This window comes from Myodes glareolus, chromosome 20, assembly GCF_982192425.1.
Source record: "Myodes glareolus chromosome 20, mMyoGla1.1, whole genome shotgun sequence".
Classification (NCBI taxonomy): Eukaryota; Metazoa; Chordata; class Mammalia; order Rodentia; family Cricetidae; genus Myodes; species Myodes glareolus.
In genome coordinates, this window is record NC_142045.1 from 28344665 (window position 1) to 28368387 (window position 23723).

General features: G+C 40.7%; 1 long non-coding RNA gene across 1 annotated transcript in view; it reads right to left on the bottom strand.

Annotated features, from left to right (window-relative positions):
• LOC146890128 (uncharacterized) overlaps positions 1-23267 on the bottom strand; it is a 32046-nt gene extending 8779 nt beyond the window's left edge. Inside the window, exon 1 of the long non-coding RNA XR_014999276.2 lies at positions 23040-23267. This is a non-coding gene — a long non-coding RNA (uncharacterized LOC146890128). The remainder of the gene's footprint in view (positions 1-23039) is intronic.
• Between the last annotated feature and the right edge of the window lie 456 nt (positions 23268-23723).

Here is a 23723-nt window from a genome sequence, read left to right on the forward strand (position 1 = left end):
TGATCAGTCAGTTGCAGTGTCTCCTTTGCTCTATAGAAAGACAATCCATACTTCAGTCATGGGAAATATTCATCAATTTAATATACAAGCTGTCACCATGTATATATGCTAATGTAAAATGATTTAATGATTTGTACATGATAAGACACATACATGTGCATTACATAAATGTAAATATACAAAAATCCTGTCATCATATGTATATATATATATATATTATACAGCCATATATTTGATTATCTCTATGGATATATGTGATTTATATGTATGACTATATACAAGCATGCATGTGTGTATATATAAATATATATATACATGTTCTTAGCTCAGCGAAAGCTTAGATGCTTCTCATCTGTTAAACCTATGAATGATTCTCTTAAAATTTTGCACTTACTTGTAATTTCAAATAAAAAGGATAGTCCAACAAATGATTTATATCATGATAAACATTCTAAGGTTTGAATGATCCAAGTTTCTTCCCACATTTAAGGAAAAATCAGGTCCTTGAATATTAGTGCAGGCCTTTGATTTCAACACATGTGAGACAGAGGCAGATGGATTTCTGTGAGTCTCAGGCCAGTATGGTCTGCATAGCCAGTTCCAGGACAATCAGGCTACATAGTGAGACCCTATGTACAAAGGAAGGAAGGAAGGAAGGAAGGAAGGAAGGAAGGAAGGAAGGAAGGAAGGAAGGAAGGAAGGAAGGAAGGAAAGAAAGAAGGAAGGAAAATAGAAAAGAAAGAAGGGAAAATAGGTATCTCTAGACATACATATTACAACATACAACTTATGTACATATGTACAACATGATTTTCATCCAACCTGCCATTTTTCAATGAACTCACATGCAGACATTGGCAAACAATCAAATTGTTCATAAAAGAATCATAAACAAAACCACAGATCAACATAAACAAACCCACGTCATTTCAGGCACTGGATTTAGTTTCTCCTCTATTCATCTCCCATGAAAGCTGAGAACACTGCCTGGATTTCCTGTCCTCTCCTTCCTCTGGCGAAAAGTGTAAGAATGGAACCCCAAAAGCACAGTGCCCAGGAGGAGGAGAATCACAGGACCTCCAAAGTACTCTAGCTTCTCAGTCGCGTGCAGATAGCCAGCAACTAACAGAAGTGCCTCCCACCAAGCATCTCCACACTCCCGAGCAAACCAGGCAGTCTCTAAAACCTCAGAGCTACCAGGCATTTGTTCTCAGTGGTTCCGCGAGCTGTATTAGATGGATAAATCAAAGCCTGATTTGCGATCAGTGCTTGTCAGCGTTCCCTGGGATGGGCTATCTTTACAACATATTTCCATGGCAACTAGTCTAGAAACATATTTCACCAGAGAGCCTTTTATGTTAGGAGAGCCAAGAAAGCCTAAGTGGCCCCTTTTTGTCAAAGTTTTTGCTAACAGGAAAGCCCCTTAACAGACAAGAAAGGGTACCCTGGGACATGGTCAGGCTTTTGGGTTGGTGGGGAAGCCAGCGTGCTCTCCTTGCCAAAGTCACCATTTCTCTGCACAGGGCAAATGCTCTCTGCCTCCTCTCTAAGTTTTTCCAACACCATCTTTGATGCTGAAAGTCCATTTCTGCCTTCCTTTTCCCAGCCCTGTCTTTAATGCATGTCCAGCTGTGACAGTTCTGTAGGTTTAGAGATGGAAAACCATGTTTGTTCAATGGGAAAAAAAAAACAAGAAATGAGGCACAATCTTGAATGCCTGGTACTTCATGTCTGCTCAGAAGTTTTAAATTTGCTGTGCAGCCTGGGACTGAAGCAGATTCTAGCAACTCTGGAAATCTTGAATGTTTAGCCTTCTGTTAAGAAAGAGTGCAGATTCTCTATAAAAGTGGAGTTGGGGTAAGACCTGTATTGCCCTTCTCTCAGTGGCCGGAAGAAATATTAAACTCTGGCCAGAGCTAGTACTTGGTCTTATTCTGCCGAGCAGTGGTGCCTATAGTGTGGCGATTTGGTGGCAAGCATCAAGGACCATCGTGGCAAAGATTGCTTTCCTTCACCCCTGACACACTATAAACTTCCATGCCTCGGGTTAAAGACATTACCTTCTCAATGAAGTGTGGACTTGTATGCACAGGTCTATCAAGACAGATTTAAAAACTGCTGAAAAGAACAGTCACATAGAGTCCAAAAATACACCAATAAAAAATTACCTTGGAAAGTAGATTTTTGTCCAAAATCCTTAGGCAAGAACATTTTGCTGAAAGACCTGTAATTTCAAAGAGCAGGTTTAGGTTGTATCGCAGAACCCTTTGCGTTTGGAAGCAGAAATGAAACTCCTACATTGTACATACAATACTGGGATTTACCCTTGGTTTCAGCATCCTGCTCTCTATTGATTTGTGGTTGGTCTCCATTTCAGCTTTCCTCATGATGACTATTGATTACCATGATGGATCATCTATTCAGCGATCTTCACTGATCATTAAATGGCTGGAATTAATAGATTAGTCCATTGAAAGTCTATTCATTTAGTGCACATTGCCATGGGGTGTGAGTCCAGGGGGATCTCAAGACTTCAATCTCCTACCACGTTGGAAGACCTCATGACTCCAGGAAGGAACTTGCATGCTGGAGAGTTGCTACTTGTCCTGTAACTCCAAAGAGGTCTGGATTCTTTAATTGCTGTGGTCAAGCCCATGGGTCTGACGTGAGATGAGGCGAGATTTTTAATATGGCTTTGTGGAAGCAAAGTGAGGCACTAAAACTGACATTTATGACAGGAAGAAGGCAAAAAAGTGCCCAGAAACTCGTAATAACCTGAACATCAGCCTGCAAACATTTAACTCCGGAGCCACGGTGAGACCTTTCCTTAGATTGCCTATAAAGCCTTTCTTAATTGAACAATATTTCAGGGCAAATATGTAAAATGCCTGTAAGAAGAAAATAGTCCTTACAAAAGAGTTAAAGATTCCAATTTCAAATGATATATATACCAATTACAGTTTTCTTCTATCAGTTCCAGGACCTGGACAAAACAAATTTCCTAAGAACATTTACAGGGCACACTTATCTGAGATCTAAGATGTATCCTTGAAAGAGAGAAATCGATTAAGTCCACAGGCTGGACCAGAAACTCTGTAGTCATGGAAGCTGGCCTGTGAGTAGAGGAGCAGAAATCTGATTGGATGACTTGACTCTTACAAACACCTCGGTTCAAAGGACCCACACTTGAACTGTGAGTGACAGGGGAGAGGTCTTCTAGCACCCACTTCTCCAGCGGCCTCAAGGAATCCATCAGAAGAGCTGTACCTTCAGAAGGTACTTCCGGTAGGGATGTGTGAGGTGCGGGGCTCTGGTCGTTAGGTGGCAAATGGAGGCATAAGTGTGGAGAAGCCTTTCTCTCCAGGAAGGTCTTAGGACTCCAGCCCACAGAGGACCAAACAGCAAGACAAGGTGGTTGCGGTCAGTGACAGTCAGGATGGGGCGCTGAATGTGTGAGTCAGGAAGTTCCGCCACAGTGGTTGCCATCAGTTACAGTCAGGGTAGGGCACCCAATGTGTGGGTTGGGAATTCCCACCACATACTATTACAGAAACGGGACAATGTTTCCATTAGACGGAATATCAGGCAGTCCAGTGGGTTAAGACTTAAGATTTCACAGGTATCAGGCTTTTTGGCAATGAAAGTAAAATCATCTATATTCACAAACTGATGTTGGCCCTGATAATTTCAACTATTCTCAAAATAAGTTTTTCTGCAAACGTATTTGGAAGAGCATCATGTAGAAAAGAATACTGACGCTTTAATTTGAATCCAAACTCTCATTCTGTCAGCTTTCACCTATGTGCCTGGATGAGGTCCCTCATGTGATTGACTCCGACAATCCCCCCCAGTTTCTATACACACATCTCCATATGTCTCCCAGGCTCTCTGGCGGCTAAGTGTGCCCACATGACTAAGTTCTGGCAAGTGCCAAAGTGAAAGGAAGTGAGGTGTGTCACCATTAGCTTCTGGGCCCAAGAAGCTTGCATTAAGCTAAACATCAATCTCAAGATGACAGAATTAGAAGGAGCCAGGTTGAAATCTATTCTGTGGATACCTGCAAAGTTCTTGTTGAATGAGCAAACGGTAATTCTAACCAGAGTACATAGAGACTGAAAGTCTCCAAAAGGTGGCAGAGATCAAAGCCTTAAATAGCCAAAGGACATTTTCCACTAGCTGTTACAAAAGGATGATTGTTTTTAATTAAAACAACAGAGATTGGGGTATCTATACCACAACAATTAACATCATCTACATTACTTAGTTCGACTTAATTTCATCATCGTTTCATTAAAAAGCAATGAATATTATCTACCTTTCAGGAAAACTGAAGAGTGGGCTGTCACACAGTTTGTGTTAAATAGTGACCTCTCTTAGGGCCTCTGTGGTAGTTTGAATGTAACTGGCCCCCATAATCTCATAGGGAGCATGACACTATTAGGGGGTGTGACTGTGTTAGTGTGGGTATGGTCTTGTTAGTGGGAAAGTGTCACTGTGGGGCGGACTTTGAGGTTTCCTATTCTCAGGATACTGCCCAATGTCTCAGTCAACTTCCGGTTGCCTGCAAAACATAGGGCTCACATCTACTTGTCTAGTACTTACTACATCTGCCTGCATGCCACCATGCTCCCTGCCATAATGAGAATAAACTGAATCTCGGAAACCGTAAGCTATCACCTTAACTAAATGTTTTCCTTTATAAATTTGCTGGCATACCACTGTTCATCATCAAAGGAACTCAGGACAGAAACTCAAACAGGGTAGAAACCTAGAACTGATACAGTGAGCATGGATGGGTGATGTTACTGACTTGCTCACCATGTCTTGTTCAGCCTGCTTGCTTTCTTTATAGAACCCATGACTAGTATCCCAAGGATGGTACTGCACATATAGGAGCAGAACAAACTGCATTTTGAGAAAAAAAAACCTCCATTTGAGACAGGATCTAACTAAGACGGGTAAATGCAGCCCCAGAAAATTCATAAACATTTCCAAGAAACTGTGCCTGCCCTGATCAAGTTGACCCTACCACAGTGTTCAAACAATATCTGCTTATGTCTGCCTGCTTCAAATATCCTTGTGAGTATCCAATTAACTGCTGTGTTGAAATTCTTGTCTGCTGACAGTTGCTGTTTTGAAATTCCCCTATAACCCAACCAATGAATTCAAAGGTTGAATACCCTTACCAATCCTGAAATGCCCAGGCTTGTATCACCTGGCTTGCATCTTTTTTCTCTAAAAACCCTTCATCCCGAAAGCTCGGGGCCATTTTCCCCCACCCACTGCTTCGGTGTGTTGGATTATGGTCCAAGCTAGTTTGTGATCAGTATACCCCAGATCAGAAACTGGCTCTGTGGTGGTCTTGTTTGGGGGTTCTGTGACACAGGCACAATGCACACAAAGAACTTGACCCTCTCCAAACAATCACTAATTAAGAAAATGCCATATAGACTTGCCTACAGATCAATCTTATGGAGGTATTTTCTTAATTGAGGTTTCCTCCTCCCAGATGACTTTAGCCTGTGTCAAGCAGACATAAAACTATCCAGCACAATTGGCCCCTTTTCAACCTAACACACAAACATATCACTGTAAAGCCACAACATTTTCTTAAGCTTGTTAATCCCCCAAGAGTGTCCATTAATGTAAACATCACAATATGAAATATTTCAAGACTTAAATTTCCACAATTTTTACAAATGCAAATATGTTAAAATTTATTCTGTTTAAAAATCCAGAGTTTCACCTGGGTGGGGGTGGTACATGCCTTTAACCCAGCACTTGGGAGACAAAGCCAGGAGGCTATCTAAGTTCCAGGACAGCCTGGTCTACAGAGTGAGTTCCAGGCCAGCCAGGGATACACAGAGAAATCTGCTTTGAAAAACAAAAAACAAAAACGAACAAAAGAAAAATCCAAATTTTCATTGAAAACCTATTATTTCTTTGAAAATTCAGTCTGTCAACTGCAGCTAATCCAACAATGGCTAGCTGAGATTGGAGAGTGCAAGAAACTAGTTGTTGCTCAGTCTACAAAGCTGGATGTCTCAGCTAGTCTTCAGTATGTTCTAGAATCCTGAAGAAATAGCCTACAATGCCAATGAAGGAACAGATGTGTTGACAAGGCGAGGGTACAGACTCCCAGAAGAAGCTGTGGTCAGATTAAAAGTGTGTCTTTCCACCTCAAGATTGGGACCAAAGGCCTGTGCTTTCCTACTTCAAAGGTCCAGACTAGAAGTAGATTCACCCACTTCAACCAAGCAAAATAAATCTCACAGGGGTGCCCTCCATTTCTTGGTTGTAGTTTATTCCAGATGCAGTCAAGTTGACAACCAAGAATAGCCATCATAGGAGGCAAACTAAAACCATGACTAAATGTCAGGGTGGGATTTTGAGACTTATACACACCCACATATCAGGTGTACCCACTCCTATTGGTTCATGATAAGATGTGATTTAAAGCTTGCTCTTTCTCCTCTGGCAATATTATTAAGTGTCATGTGCTGAATTTAACAAGGAATAGTTTGCTATCCTTCCAATGAGCCATTCTTGCATTTGAGCACAGATAAAATGAAGCCAAAGGTTCTTGCAAAAGTCATTTGCTGCAGATGGAGTAGTTTCTCTCAACACATCAAGAAGACAACAACAACAGCCAGCTCTATACCAGTGGTTTTCAACCTTTCTAATGCTGAGACCCTTTACTACAGTTCCTCATGTCGTGGTGAAATCCCAAAGCAGCAGAAATATGAACATGTCCTGTCCTTAAGAAACAAAATCTACCAGACCTGAGCCCTTCCTTTCCAATGTGATTTCAACCCTATCATTTAAACCAGGGTTTATTAAGAATTCTTCACTCATGATCCCTTTTCACTTGAAAGAAATTTAAACTACATAAGGTATAGAAGTACATAAAACAGGCATACAAATCAAGTATTTACCAAAAAAAATCATAAATTTAGTTTGGTATATCTATTTTTTAATTTGTTAGAGACAGAAGAAAAATTTGCATTCTAATGAAATGGGTATGCTTGTTTATTTTTGCATTAAGAATTAAATCTTGATTGAATATTGATGCAGTAGGAGAAGAACATCTTCATCAGTTTTCAGAGTTGATCAATATTTTGACTTTTTAACCATTAGTACTGAAAATACAACTTCACATAAATAAATACTGTGAAATAAGGGGAGCGTGTTTAAGCTCAACTCAGATATTATTGGAATATCTTTTCTAAGTTCAAGACTAAATTTATTAAATATTTCAAAAAGTAAACTCCCAGTCAACAAAGCAACTTTTAGAATCAAACTTTCTAACACATTCCAATCCAAACATATACTAAATTGAGGAGTGAGAAAGTTATTAAAACATGTTGCTTTCCTTAATTAAACCAACTTTTATAAGAGTAGAGGATTTTGCATGTACAGTAACAACCCTGTCTTCAGACCATAGAGCAGTCTGGATATTGAACAGAGGTGTTTTAGGCATTCTTTGGTATTGCCTGAAATGGTGGCATCTGTGTATCATTCACAAGTAGGCTGCAGTGAAGACACACAATGAAACAAGGGCAAGCACTGGTCCATTGGCCACGTGACTTTGAATTACCTTGCAGTTGTAGTGCTTTTATTGTTGCTCCTTTTTTTCACAGCCCTCACATCTATTAATGGGATCCCATATGTGAACATAGTCCACAGTTTAAGAAAATGGGATTTAAATGGTGATTAGCACAGAGACCTGCAGCTAGTCAAGGTACAGAGAATAAAAGACTGTGGAATGCTCAACCCTAAAAGGGACATCTGAATCCCAAACCCACCTCACAAGGTTCCGGGGTCATTGCAGAAGAGGGGCAGGAATGCTGTAAGAACCAGAGATGGTAGATGACTACAGGAAACAGAGTTTTCTAGACATATCTGGGCAGTAGCACAAATAAATTTACGTATGTTGTGACAGAATCCACAAGACTTCTTCCAGCTCAAGCCCCACCAAATCCCAGGTTGGAGATGGGAGGCAAAGGTAGGCACAAAGTCCACACCTCCCTGAGAAACTACAGGCTATGGATAGCTGCTGGGTAAGGGAGAGTCAATTTTCTTTAAGGGTGTAGTTCTTACTAGATTAACTATGCTCAAATGGATGGCTATATGTATGGGCAGTTGGACTCAATGCATTTAAAAAAGAGAGAAGAAAAGACAGAGGGTGTGGATATGAGAGGACTTGGAGGAGGGGTAAATATGATCAAAACACATTATATAAAAATCTTAAAGAACTAATAAAATTAAGGAAAATCAACTGAATGTCACAATATCTACAGGTAAGAAATTCAGAGGAAGTGGTGGATTAGAGACCCGGCATTTATTCTAGTAAAAGGGCAACACACAGTTATTTCTGAGCATGTGAGAATGATGTCATGGAAACATCATTAGGTCCAACCATTGTCAAGTTCAGTGGACAGAAGAGTGAGTTCCCCATCCTGATGTTGGTACCAGCTGGGGCAAGACATCAATGACTCTGCATAGGAAGCTCAAAGCCAAAAAAAAAAAAAAAAGGGCTTTTGTATTTTAAGGGGAGATTTGATATAACAGCTTGTAAAATGTCCTATTACATACAATAAGAAGTGAGATATTGTCTAGGATGGGAGAAAGTTGGCATCAGATGTCTTGAGAAATGCTACCTTGTGTTTAATTGATGTTAACTTTGAGTTCTTTCATTTGGGGAGATAACTGTGCAGTTTAAAAACTGAGCAAAAATGCTCCAAATGTTTTTGCCAAAATGAAATCTGCATTTATATCCCAGCTCTTCGTTTTTGAGGGATTGGAATTAACAGATTCTACTCACAGCAGCCTTGTTTGTTACTACTAAATTAAATCATATTTGAATATTATAAGATCCGAATTACTAGAGACTTTCATCTGCATTGGGCATCTCATCTAATTTTTAAATAACATGATGGATGATTATTTTCTAATTTAAAAAGACGCTATTTGTATTTCATCCTGGGCAATAGAGAGGCGTTTACTTGTCAGAATGATAAACTTTGTGTGCAAAAGGTCACAAAGCAAGAAGTAAGTTGGCAGATTGACATTTTAATCTCATTTAACACAAACATAATTATGGGCATAAAAATCTTAAATGGAAATAAATTAAAATTATGCTCTCATTATCTTGGATTATGGTTCTATGGGCTTTGTGAAGAAAAAAAAAGACAAAGAGAAAAATGAGAGAATCCATTGGCTTGAGAGTACGGAATATATAAGGTACGGAGGCCAAAAGCCTGAGGAGAAAAGCTTTCAGGCATTGCTCTCTGCATGTGTGTGTGTGTATGTTATTTTGCCCACATGGATTTCCTAATTTCTTCAGTTATCATGATACATGCAAAGAAACAAAACTCTTTCCCTGTCTCCTTCTGAATTCTCTATTTTAAATTTTATTCACTTGCTTTTTAACAGGACCACATTTCACATCAATAAAGTTTGTTGGCTTTTAGGATCAACAATCTGTCATGCAGATTTCAGATCAACACGGGGCATTGCTGGGGTATAGCTACCTTTTCCTTAACATCTGTGCCTCTCCCCAGGAGGGCAAGATCTTGATTTCAAGGGCGGAAATGCCAAATTTCCTTCAATCACATCTTAGAGCCAGAAAAATCACTCTACAAAAAAGAACAAAGTTCAAAATTATACGTGAAACTATCTCCTCAAGTATATCATCTTCTCTTGGGTCCTTCACTTGAGACCAGAAGTCCATATAGATGAGATTATCTGGTAAAGACTTCAAAGGGTCATCTTTCCTAATAGTGTGAATATAATTCCTCTTCTTTTTAAATCTAATTAAATTGTTAACTTTAAAAAATTGTTAACTTTTTTCTACTTTCCGTTTCTCTAGCTATCAAACCTTCTGTAATCAATATTCTAACATTGCTTTTTAAACTGTTTTAGTCAGTTCATTTTAACAATGAAACACCATGATCTGAGCTCCTGATATAACAAAACATTTTCATAAAATCATTTTAGAACTATGAAGTTCCAGATCAAAGACTATGATTTTTTTTCTGGCTTATAGATGGCTACCTCACTGTCCCTCATGTCACCTGAGGAGAGAATGACAGAGTTGAGAGAGAATTAGCAGGCTTTCTGCTGTCTCCTCTCACAGGAACTAATCCTACGAGACCAGGGTCCCATGTTTATGACCTTTTTTTTTTTAACTTCAGTTACTTCCTTTGAGATCCAGACCCTGAGAGGTTAGGACTTCAACACATGGACGTTGGGGAATGAGAAATACAAAGATTCGGCTCATGATGGCAACGGAATTGATACTATTAGTTTCTATACTTCTTTGTCTCTATTCAGTTTGTTACAGGAGACAAGCAATAGATAAAAACTTGGAGAAATCTCCAGTAGCTTAGGCAGGGATTTGGATTCTCAAAAGATGCCCTGTACCTATGAATATCCGGGACACAAGGCAATGACTGCCGACTCAGAAAAGTCCGCTGTTCCCACACTGTTCCTGTCTCACATGCTGAACCACCTGTCTTGGTGTCTGTTTTCTCACCTACATGTGAGGCTCTGGGAAGTGAAGTTGTGACCACAGTCCCATCCCCAACCTAGAGAGTCATGGCAGGGAGAGAAAAGTCCCATGGACCTTACAGAAGTTGCTGGATAGAGCAAGTGCATCCCCCAAGTAGGAGTAGAGTAATTGCAATCACCCTGCTTGGTCCTTCAATGCCTAAGGTAAATGCCACCTGGCTTCACAAATATTTAATAAGTAAATTCAGCGTGTGTCGGGGACTTTGCTAGTTGCTAGGAAATGACGACAAGTAGATCTAAGTTCTTTTCTTACGAGAATTCTCATTGTAGAAGAGGGAGATAGACACATAAAGAACTCTCACTGTAGTGGAGAGAGATACACACAAAGATGATTGCCCTGTTAATTATCTGGCATGCAAAAATGATTTCTTGTGAACTACAGACATTCCAATAGTTATTTGGAAGATGTTCTGGGGACTCATTCATTAACAGAGGGATTAGTGAAACCATCCCAGGAGAGCAAGAAAACAAGTAGTCTTTAAGGACCAGTAGGTATCATGAACTAGAGCAGAAAATCCGCGCTGCTTGGTTTAGTTTCTGTTGTTGTTTTGTTTTGTTTTTATTGATTTGACACAGGCAAGATTAGTCTGGGAAGGCAGGGTCTCAATTTAGAAAATGCCTCTTTCATATTAGCCTGTAAAGAAGACTATACGAACATTTTCTTGATTAATGACTGATGTGGAAGGGCCCAGCCCAGGGTGGGTGGTGCCACCCCCAGGCAGATGGTTCAGGATTGGTAAGAAAGCAAATTGAGCCAACCAGCAAGTAGGTTTCCTCCATGGCTTCTACTTCAGTTCCTGTTCCCAGGTTTCTGTCTAGAGTCCCTGTCCTGACTTCCCTTCATGATAGAATATGAGCTGTAAGATAAAATAAAACCTTTACTGCCCAAGCTCCTTTTGGTCATGGTGTTTATCCCAGCAAAAGAAACTCTAAGGCAGTATCCCAAGAGAAAGGAGCAGCATGGGCAGGCCCTCCTAGATGCAGAGTCTGCTCACAGGAATACTTTTTATAGTAATTATCAGGGAAGAAAAAGGTGGGGGGTGACAAAAGAAAGTATACAATGCGTTTAGAGCCCAATGTACCTGGACTTTGTAACTATAATGCTTTCTACCAGAAGTAACTTCATCCTTCTCTGCATAGTTGATCATATGCATTTGCCATGTTGTCAGTGTGAAGTAATGTGCTTGTCTCATTGATTCTGCATATAGCAAGGCCTGATGATTACTTTCTGTTTCTTCATCTTGGGCACAGTGCTGTGAAAATAGGAGATAGCCAAAACTGAAGATGTCAAATGGATGGTGTCATTGCTTCTGGATTGCTGGAACATATTCCTTTAAATACATTTTTCTTCCCTTCTTTTGTTGACTTCTTTCTTACTTTTTTTCTCCTCCCACTCTTTGCCTCCTTCCCTCCCAGTCCCTCTTCCTCTCTGCCTCTTCTCCCTCCTACCCCCTCTCCACTTTTAAAAATTCCACATGGATTTAGAAGTAATGGCAACACTAACAGACGAAACAGGAAGGAAGAGGAAAGGTTCTTGTCTTTCACTATTTAAACTGTGCCAACAACAAATAAGGTTGTGTGGGGCTGGTTCTAGCATAGAAAACCTGTTCTCAGCAACGTGCTCTTTAGAACATAAAGCTTTCTTGAAATAGTGGATCCGCCACTGTATCCCAGATTTCTCTCTTAAACATCAGTGATTAATATCTGCCCTAGTTTCCCCCCAATACCCCAAACTCTTACCCCAGTTGCCTCAGAAATGCTTCCTTCTCTTGCTCCCCACCTGGTTCTTTAATATCATCTACTCTGGGGAGCCCTGCTGTTTCTCTCTGCCTGTCTCTAATTGTGTACTTAACACTTGTCTTTAAATAAAGACTCACCCCATTCCCTCAATCCCTCGTGGATAGGAGGCAAGGGAGCTCCAGACTGGCAGAAATATAGGACTCTGGAGACTGTCATTTCTTAGCAGCAATGCAGTTCTTGGATGTAAGTGTGAAGAAGGAAAGGCTGTCGTCCCAGCTCTGCTAGACCGTGTCGCGTTTTTCCGGAAACGTGCTCTTCAAATGTTCCTGCTCTTGATAACATACTATCTATTCTACTCTCCCCCACCCTGTCTCTGGTACATATGTGCCTTTAGAGGGAGCTTCCTCCATCCTTCAGCAGCATTTTGGGAAGGAAATCAGGGGATGGGTGTTAAGGTTCAAACCAGCATGCTAGGAAGATGAGTGATGAAGGTAAATGACTCATTTGAATGACGTTAGCACCATCAAATAATAAGACCCAGACTTTCCTGTTTTTCCCGTCTGCTTACAATTTGCATAGTATTGTTAGCATCTGCATTTAATAGAAAGAAATAAACCAAACATCTCCGGAATTTGAGTATCTCATTCTGGGGCTGCCTTATACCAGGTCCACCTCCATCTCTCATATTCGACCTTCCCCTAGCCAAGTTTTAGGCTTTTATATAAAAACCTAGATTTCTGTAACAACACTAGATATAACAGCTTAGAGGTGTTTCTTTGTTTTTTGGTTTTGGGGGTGGGGGATGAAATCATTCCTTGGGAAAAACATGAATGCTGTAATGAGAATTTTAAAAACCTAATTAGTATAAAAACATTTTCATGGATTTCTCTGCCGATGAAAAACAAAGTGTATCTCCTTAAGGCATTTCTTAGTATGCAAATGAAAATTTCCTAGCACAGCCCTGACAGGCACAATAATGAAAGACACGAGACCGATTAAACTGTTATACTCGTTCAGAGTCTAGGATTTAATTTCTGTGACTCATAGCTACAAAAGCAGAGGTCTTAATGCATGATTTTATTAAGGAAGTTTGCATATTGTTCATGAATGGAATGGGGAGGGGTCTTGTTCAAGGACTATGCCCAGTGAACAAAGTATATGACTTTTTAAGCTGATGCTGGTCTCCAAAATTTATTTACCACTCTGTGTAATAGAACAACACATGACAGAACCTGTGGGTCTTGGAGAAACATCCAAGCGTATCACATCAGCACTGTCACCTTCCAATGAGAGAAGAAAAGAGCGTTGAAATCATTTCCTGACCTATGTTGGGCATGAGAACCTGATAAAATGCATACTTATAAGATACAGAGCCAGCGTGTGTAGCAAGAGTTCCTAGAAAAACATCAGGGAACTTGAAGTTAAAAAAGAAAAAAAGTTCCCCAAGGTGAGTGTGGTGGTTGGAATGAAAATGACTCACGAAGTCTCATATGTGATGGAAAAACCTTGTTAGCCAATTATCTTTAAGAGCTGGATCCAAGATAAGGCATGGTTTTCTGGGCCCAGGAGAGAAAAACTGGCCGGTGCACAACCCAGGTGTGCTCTCTCTGTGTGATTTTCCCCGGGGCACAACTGAGCTTGGATTTCTCGTTCCTGTTTCGTGAGTTTTACCTTTATAATAAATAAAAATATAATTGTTTTATCCCGTAGCTAGCCTGGTTATTTCCCTAATCGACCTAATTTCTACACATATGCTTGAATATTTGGTTCCCAGCTGGCAAAACTGTTTGGGACTAACTGGAAGATATGGTCTTGCTGGAGGAGGTACATCACTGGGGACGCACTTTCCCAATTAGCTCCTCCCATCAGCTGCCTCTTGCTTGTGCATCAAGATGCAATCTCCCAGTCACTGTTCTAGCTCCATGCTTGCTTTCTTGCTGCCATGCTCCCTGCCATAGTGGTTATGAGTTCTAATTCTCAGAAACTGTGAGCCCCTGGTGCGGGAGAATTGTCTGTATTCTGTCAATCATGTTTTTAAATAAACGCTGATTGGCCAGGCAGGAGGTGTAGGCGGGGAAATCAGACAAGAAGTGGAAATGATGCAAGGAGAGCAGGAGAATTCTGGAGAGGAGGAAGTTGATTGCTTGATCACCGAAGCAGCAGGATGTGAGCTGCCCCACTGAAAAAGATACTGAGCCACATGGTTAAAATAGATTAGAAAAATGGGTTAATCAAGATGAGAGCATTAACTAATAAGAAGCCTGACCTAAAGGGCCAATCAGCTTTATAACTTACAGAGTTCTGTGGTTGATTTTCTCTGTGGCCTGCCGGCTATGGGGTTCCAGGTGGGGACAGAAAACACAAATAAGCAGGCCCAAAATGTTACAAGCCCCCAATAAACTCTTTATTCTATTTGTCTTGGCATGGTTTAAAAAGTTTCTGTAACTCGTTAAGCCTCTCCGCTGATGCAACAATCCAAATCAGATCTAATCAAACCGAATAAGAAAAAGCCCAGGTTTAATGAATATGACACTCCTGGATGATTTTCTAGACCTCCAGAGAGGAGACGGGAAAGGGAGGCCAGAAAACCACATGTCTGTTTTCTGGGGGAAGAGTTTAAATACCCTGTGGGTGTGGTCTTGAACATCTCGGTGTGTGTGTGTGTGTATGTCATTATTTGGCAGGCTTTCTGAAATGCAGCAGGGTTTGGAGAGAGATGGGGGAGGAGACTTGGAGTGGAGTTTCCACCTGAACATTCCAGACTCTTTGGATATATGGATGCCAGGCTGAAGCTTCCAGCCAAACAATGGTGTCTTATTACAGCAATACAAAAAGAACTAAGATAATGAGTCTTAACCATATTCTTGATTCTGAACTATTTTCCATAATACAGTGTTTTCTTCCCACCCCTTCTGTACTTCCCAGGTAGTCAGAGAGTGGAGAGGTAAGGACAGACAAGCATTAAGTCGAAACATTAGCAAGAAGGCAAAATCCATAGAAAGAATAAACATAATGAATATACAGAATCCATATTATGAGGGGAGCTTGGGGAAATTATATATAAAATCAGTGAAGTTAGAGAGGGGACGAAAATTTAAGTGCATAGTATTTTAAGATTTCCAAGAAAATCTGGAGTCAGAATGAGTATTTTTTTTTTTTTAGCTTGTAGCTGGAATATTGTGTCAGAGACCTGTGCCTTGAGGTCATTTGTTACCTTCAGATTCTCAATTTTAAATTTCTCAGTTACTATCATGTCACTCATGACATTTGCTGAATATTTTCTACATTAAAATTCACAACATCTTTTTCTTTAAAGTAATTCATTCTTGATATAGCATGACCCTGGGGCCGGATCACTCAGTGCTAAAACATTTGTCTGGTGTGTGTATGGTCCTAGGTTCAGTTTTCAACTCTGGCACTCAAAGGGCTAAAAATGTGATCCAGAGTAATTGCTAGTGTGTTGTTTCTCAACAACAATTCTACAACGAAGCCCTTCAATTTAGTTCAATGCCAACAGCGATTTTAGATTTGGCATAGACCCCACATGTCAAACACCTTGGTCCACAAAGAGTGCCCTCCTTCAGATGACACAGCTCCTAGCCATTCCTGAGTAATTTCCATTTATTCCCAGCTGGCATCAAATCCAGGACTTCCTTTAATATATTTGTGTTCCCTGATCCCCTAGAATAGTTTACAGAACCCAGGAAAATGGCTCACTTAGAATTGTGGCTTTATTACAGAGGCTATGATCTAGAAAAATGTGGCAGAGATAACAAGGTTGGAATAAGGAGAAATTAAAGCACTCTGTTGTATAGAGGTGTGCATGTGCTGCCTTCTGGTACATGTATGTGACTAGTATCATAGATGCTCTAAGTGTCATGAAAAGCTTCTATGAAGTCTGAATTACTGAGGCAAGATTAATACAGATAATCATCATGTGACTAAATTTAACTTCTAAGAACTTCTCGCTGAAAACTTGAATGCGTGACTGAAAAATCCCAGCCCTCTATCATATGGTTATTTTTCTGGTAACCAACTCCCATCTTCAGGCTATATAGACCCCCTTATCAGCACAAGCTCAGCTTAACTGAAACAGATTCACTGCATCTCTACAAATATTAAAATATATTAGTGTTACTCAGGAAATTCTAAGAGATTTTGAAATGGGAAACTAGGAATCAGGGATAATAAATATACACGTCTACATATAATATGATCAAATATGTGCATGTAATATACATGTATATTGTACATAGTTATGCGTATATATAGAAGAGTATATATGTGTATAGACAGTCCACCATTACATGTATTCTGATACATGAAAATACAAAGAATGTTAGATTGCCTTTGTCTATGTACTTTCTGGCTCTGGTACCCATAGACTTATTCACTAGATGTAAACAGATCTTTGGTTTTACTAATGGGACCCTTAAATATCCTAAACAAAAGATTGAGGCCGATGCATTTGTTTCAACTTTTAAAGGGCCGCTGCTTGTTTAAACAAGATCAAGCTCATCTTCAAGTATAATTTTCATTGTTCTAGAGTTGGTTTAGGAAGCGCAGAATGTAAGAAGAGATCTCAAATTTTGTAAGCAAGGATCATAGCATTTATATATCAGGAAAGAAACACCCAGCACACTCACTAGGCTACAAGCTTTCTTATGAAATCAAGGACCATCAGCCTAGGAGAGCCACTGCCCACAGTGGACTGGAACCTCCTGTGTTAATCATTAGTGAAGAAAAGACCCCTGCAGGCCATCCTGATGGAGGCAATTTCCTAATGGAGGTTTCCTCTTTCCAGATGGCCAAGTTGACAAAAATACTAACAAGCGTATTACCTTTCTGAAAATATATATCCACTTAGACAATTATTTTGCTTTGTGTATGCAGATATGCAACCAAATTTAAGCTGCCAAAACAAAACGATAATTGGTCCTCACACCTGTAACATTTAGCTCTTCAAAGGTTAATTGAATTAAACTGAAGAAACTAAGTGATGCACTTTAGGTTTCAAATAATAATAATTATTACTATACTCACATCTGCCATTGAATGAACAAGTGTTGTGACATCCTCACAGATAAACACATTTTCTAATCAGACAAACTGCTACTGCTGACCCAAAATACCAGGATGAATTTTTTTTTCTACCTGAGTTCCACTGTGAGATAATATTGTCTTGCACTGAGTACAGAATACCATAGACCATACAGTTAAACATTTCCCAACTAATTTGGATCTCTGGGACTCATTTGTCAAACAACGCGGTCTCTCTTGAGAGGTTACGGCCAGCAAAGAACTTTGTCTCAAGATACAAGGTGGATGGTTCCTGAAGATTGTCCTCTGTTCTCCTTATGTGCCTACACACATGTATCTACACACACACACACACACACACACACACACACACCCCAAAATATCAGAAGTTTTATAGATTTATTAGAAAAATATCTGGGGTAGGGACAAGGGAAAGTGAGCAGGAGTTGACAGAGTATTCTACTACAATATATTGCTGACCTTTTGGAAGGAAGAGCTGTATAGCACCAAAATTGGATCACAGAAGCCTCAGAGGGTTTTATAGCTCTGAAAAGATTTTGGACACACAGAGGTGTCCTACGGCCTGCATGAAGGGACTTGTCTAAAGTGCCAGACACACGTCGTAACTGGCTAGGAGCATGGTGCTTTGAATGCTCACGGAAATCCTGGAAAAACAGCAGCTGGAGGCGGTCCCGTGATTCCACTCCTTAACAGATGGGCTTGGAGATGGACAACAGACCTAGTTTCTAGAACATTCTATGTTCTGACCTAGGAAGTGGCCATATGAGTGCTCATGCTTGTGATAACTCAGCTCATCATATATATTAAGTATGTTGATATCAGCCTTTCATGAAAATGTGCTATATAAATCGTCACAATTACCCTAAATGTATCAAGCAAAGGACTGAAGTCACCATTCTAGAAAATTCTGCGTACATACTTCAAGAACAATCTCACCCTGGAACCAATCAGAATGAAGGATGAACAGTTTGTGCTTCATTGGTATCACTCAAATAATTGCCTCACTTCTCCTTATTTCTCCTTGCTACACAGTAACCGAAGACAAAGGCTCCCATTTGAATCATAATATTCTTAGAACTTCTAAGTTTAAAAATCTATTTTTTTTTCCTGTATGATTTCAGTCTAGTCGGGACACATTGTCTGTTGTGTTCTCCTGGGGTTTCTGGCCAGGCCTGAGGTCTGATTGCTGCTGAATTGAAAGAGAGTGGCTGAAATTTCAAATTGTGCAAAATCTGTATCTATTCGGGTGCCTTAGAATTTGATCAGTGGCCTGTAATATTGGCTAAGATGTAGTCCTGGGCCCTTGATTGGGTTCCATTATCTGTCTGCTTTACCAGTTGCAACACACAGTCTTCATCATAAAAAGAAAAATCTCTGTAATAAATGGAGACACACACAGCACTCTGCAAAATGAAACGCGGTACCCATTAGCTAGCAGGCTGTTTGAAAACAGGTTTCTTCAGGTTTCTTACTTCCCCTTAGGAACTGCTGTGGGTCTCCAGAGAATCCGCATTGTTCTGCTCATAGCCCTTCACTACAAAGGCAAGTTCAAGACACACAAAAGTGAGGCTATTCCCTCATTAAAAGGAAGAAAGGAGGACTAGAATGTATATTTGCCATTCTCCAACTGTGAGCTTTTTGTGTGAATGATTTACAAAACTTAAATAGAGAACCTAGCAAGAAATAGACAACCAGCTTTTATTCCTACTGAGTACGTTCCAATACCCTTCAAATCCCAGAGATGCCTCTTCATTAATGAATACTTCCTTAAAAAGTCTGAAGTTTAAAAAACAAAATTAAAATAAAAAGAGTGTGTTCTGCCCTTCCTGGAACGAGCCCTAGAGTCTACAGTGATGGTACAGGAAGAGAACCACCCTTCTAAAACATGTTCTGATGGAACTGTTTTTCAGAATGCAATCAGAAACTTGCAGCTAATAGTTAGGACACAAATTCAAAACAAGGTTTTGAGTAGGAACTTTTTTCTTGCTAGCAGAGCCTCGTTACTCAGGTTGAATGTCAGAAAGCGAGCCTTATTCTCTGCGTCTCTTCCCAGGGATGTTTTGGAACTGCCTCCTGTGGGTTACAGAGACAAATATCAGACACGCTTTTTCTGGCACTTGCTCGTGCATGATTTGACTCCCATAAGAAGGATAATAGAAAGGAGAGTCCTTCGGTCAACAATGAGAGATAAATTTGGAAGGAAATGAATAATATTCTAAAAGAGATTTCATACATCATTGAAGACTAAGAAAAGAGAAACTAAATAGATGCTTTTTATTTTTTTAATCGTGTCCACCAAAGCATTCCTGTCAGAAGACTGAACACACCCCAGATGAGGACAGGTTCACCACCTGACTTCCAATAACCACCCCAGGCTTAAAGGAACCTCTGGAAAGGGAAATAGCAAAGCTGCATGCGCTCTGAGAGGCAGTCTGTTGCTTAAACATGAATTCTTAGAATGCAAATGCGACGATAAAGAAGGCTGTCTGGACTCTGCAATGGATTTGGAGCAGGCAAAAATAAATTTAAAATAGTGCCTAGAAAAGCCACAGAGCATCTTCTCAAGCAAGAATGTCGAATGCCAAAGTGCCTAAGGCTTTGGCCTGGAGCTGTGTCTATATAACAAGACTGAGCCAATTATTCTGAGACTGTTGCCTTTTTTTTTTTGTTTAAAATAATCCAGTGTCTGCAAAATCAATCTGAGACCTTTACGGTTTATGTGATCTAATTTTCAAGAAGGAAGAAATAGATAAACAAACTGCAGTTGCTGATAAGCCATTTCCATAGTAAAAATTCTATAATTAAGGTAAGTGGGAAATGCCTGTCATTGGTCCTGTGATGCTCCTGTGATTTAAAGCCTTCCCAATCCAATTTACCTAGAACACACAGAGACCAAATTAATAAACAGATGTCACCAACTTCTATTTTAAAACCCTGCTCCAGAGGAGCTGTCACCTTAGATGACAGTTGTAAAACTGTTACCTGGGACTGGAGTTTTATTTCCCATGAACACTTGAGCATCATCTTTATGTGTGTAGGATTACACTGCCTCCTGCTTTGAATGCAGTATCCATATTTCACAGGACAGGGAATGTGGAGGGGGAGCACGCTTCTGTGACATGAAGCCAATCATTGATGAGAGGCTTCTGAAAATGACGCAGGTATTTCCAGTTAACTCAGAGCCCAGCACTTCAGTCTGCTTCTGACAGAAATCCGGAAAGACTACAATAGTCTTTCCCAACAACCACGGAAACTGCACACGGATATTTAAGCTGAAAAGCATTCCCCATTTTAGAGCCACACCTCCGATCCTTCCACCATGTGTTTGGAGGTAAAAACGTGGGGTGGTGCAATAATGATAACAACGACAACAACAATAATAAAAATAACAACGATAATAACGGAGCAGGGTGATTTGGAGGCACATCGCAGGACAGAAAGTCTATGTGGGAGAACAGAGTTGCAAGCAATCTTGTAAGGAGCAACGGAACAGCCTCCCCATTTATGTAGTAGCTCTTATCCTGCAGGTGTAAAGAAAAGGAGATAGAGACAGAGACCCACATTGGAGCACTGGACTGAGCTCCCAAGGTCCAAATGAGGAGCAGAAGGAGGGAGAATATGAGCAAGGAAGTCAGGACCGCGAAGGGTGCGCCCACCCACTGAGACGGTGGGGCTGATCTAATGGGAGCTCACCAAGGCCAGCTGGACTGGGACTGAAAAAGCATGGGATCAAACCAGACTCTCTGAATGTGATGGACAATGAAGGCTGACTGAGAAGCCAAGGACAATGGCACTGGGTTTTAGTCCTACTGCATGTACTGGCTTTGTGGGAGCCTAGTCTGTTTGGTTGTGCACCTTCCTGGATGGAGTGGGGAGGACCTTGAACTTCCCACAGGGCAGGGAACCCTGACTGCTCTTTGGACTGGAGAGGGAGAGAGAGGGGAGTGGGGAGAGGGGGAGGGAAATGGGAGGTAGGGAGGAGGCGGAAATTTTTTAATAATAATAATAATAATAAAAGAAGTTTAAAAAAGAGAAAAGAAAAGGAATCTGGGGCATCGGAAAAGCAGAGTAGAGCAGGAAGGGGAAAGGAGCCCCTGAGAGGTGAAGCCATTGGGAATATAGGGATTCCTTGCTGTAGTTCCACCTTCATGGCCCCCAACTGCTCAGGTTTGCAGACAAGATCAGCTAGCAACAACCGAACGAAGATTTAACCAGCTCACAGTCTCCTACATCCTGACATAATTAAGATGCCAACTGCTGTTATGGATCAAGACCCAGGAACTCTTCAGCACACTCTTTCTCCCTTCCTGAACCCCTCATTTGGGTTCCTGACCCCAGAATTTGTGAGAGGTCCCCTCTTCTGCCATCATCCTTAATATTCCATTAAAATAAGCACTGCATCTTCATCGCTCAAAAGGGTCCAGGCACTGCCTGCACCTTGGAATACCCGTCCCGGGTCTGTGTCTGCAGCCTCTGCATTCTGTAAAGCACAGAAAGAGTGACCTTCATTCACACGGTGGTATGTGTCACCTAGTCTTAAAATGCAAAACTGTTCCATGAGTCATTCAGGCCTCTTGTCAGACTGGCACCAGGTTGGCCCTCGCCATCCATGAGGACTGTCACATGCAGTCATTCCTGTGTTATTGTATCATGGCTGATATAATAAGTTGCCCTCGGAAAGATGATTCACAATGGGGATTAGTCTCAGAAAGGTAAAGCCCTTGCCCTTGAGAAAGCATATGACAATTCCTTATGTCTAGAAGTTCTGTGGGATTTTCGCCACAGGATGAGGGTTTTCCAAATGGAAGGGGCAGCATTACCCCCAGGAGAGGTGTGGGTGGATGGCAGTGACAGGTCTCTGGTTAGTCACTGATTCAGAGAGGTCTAAAATACACTCATTTGGAGATCTCCAAAAACGTGATTTCTACTGTATGTTGTGTGTGCACCTCTCTCTCTCTCTCTCTCTCTCTCTCTCTCTCTCTCTGTGTGTGTGTGTGTGTGTGTGTGTGTGTGTGTGTGTTTAGATGCACATGTGCCTGCTTATGTGTTGAGGTCAGAGGCCAACCTCGGGTGGTTTTTGTTTGGTTTGGTTTGATTTTCTCAGAAACCATCCACTCTGATTTTTTGAAACAGGTTTCTCAATAGGACCTAGAGTTCCTTAGTGTAATGTACTGCCTGCCCAGTCATCAGCCTGTCTCTCTGCCTTTCCAATTGGAAGGATTCTAAGTGGGTGTGACTATATTCAGCTTCATTGGGTTGGGTGGTTTGTTCCCACACTGGGAGCTCCATTTCTGGGGTAGTCAGGGTTTCAGTATGTAATGTTCAGCTGAGCTGATAAGTGACTAAGTGATATGCTGTCCTGGGTAACTGACATGCCGCAATTCTGGTTAACCGGGAGCTGCATAATGCATCCTGTCCTAGAAATGCTTGCCGAAGAGTTATCAGATATCCTCTCAGGGTACCCAATAAGACTGAGAAGCCCATATCAGAGTTTCTATGTCCCTGTTTTTCCTGCCAGATTGCTCCTCTTCAGGAAGTAGGTGGGATAGCTAAACCAGAACGGTACATTTCAAAGACCTTGCTCCAGGGTCTGCAAATTCCTTCTCTCCTCAGGTATTCACCATAAAGCTACCTGCTGCCCCACGACCAATGACTGTCATGCTTACCTGCTTACCACTTCCTCACGTGCTGAACGTAGCTTCGCTGAGGTCCTTGATCTTAAATATGACTTTCCATGTGTAAGTAGATTTCTTTTCTTGCTTTGCATTAAGGCAAACTTTATAAAAGATTACTTAAAAAAGAACATTGATCACTTTACCCAGCTACTCCAGAAATTTTCCATATGAGTCCTCACACCTGGGCCAGTGAGCTAACATCTTCATCTTACAAAAGAAAGTCTATGTCTGCAAAATCAGCAATTAAAAAAAAGTAGAAACAGACATTATGCAGTATAATTTAGACAATTCTGAATGTGAATTTTTCTTTTTATATTTTCCTTATTTCATTTTACTTTCTGAGTTATTGGTTCCTCCCCCACCCAAAACTAGTCTAAGGTAATTTTTACAAAAGAGAAAAAGGTCTATTTCAAAGATCATGAGCAGGGAAGGAATGAGCCTTTATTTGATTTCTGGTATTAAAATTGAGACCATCTATAGATATAATGAATTACTAATAAGTTAATTCTGTCTATGGTCTATGCTGAAGGATTCTGTTCATATTTTTTTCTTTATTATATAGAAAAATGCTTCTTCTATCTACATATTGGTGAAGAACCAACCGATAGGCCATACCTTACTACAGCAGACCAATGATATTACATCATAGAAGGAAAATGGGAGCTGAGCAGACAG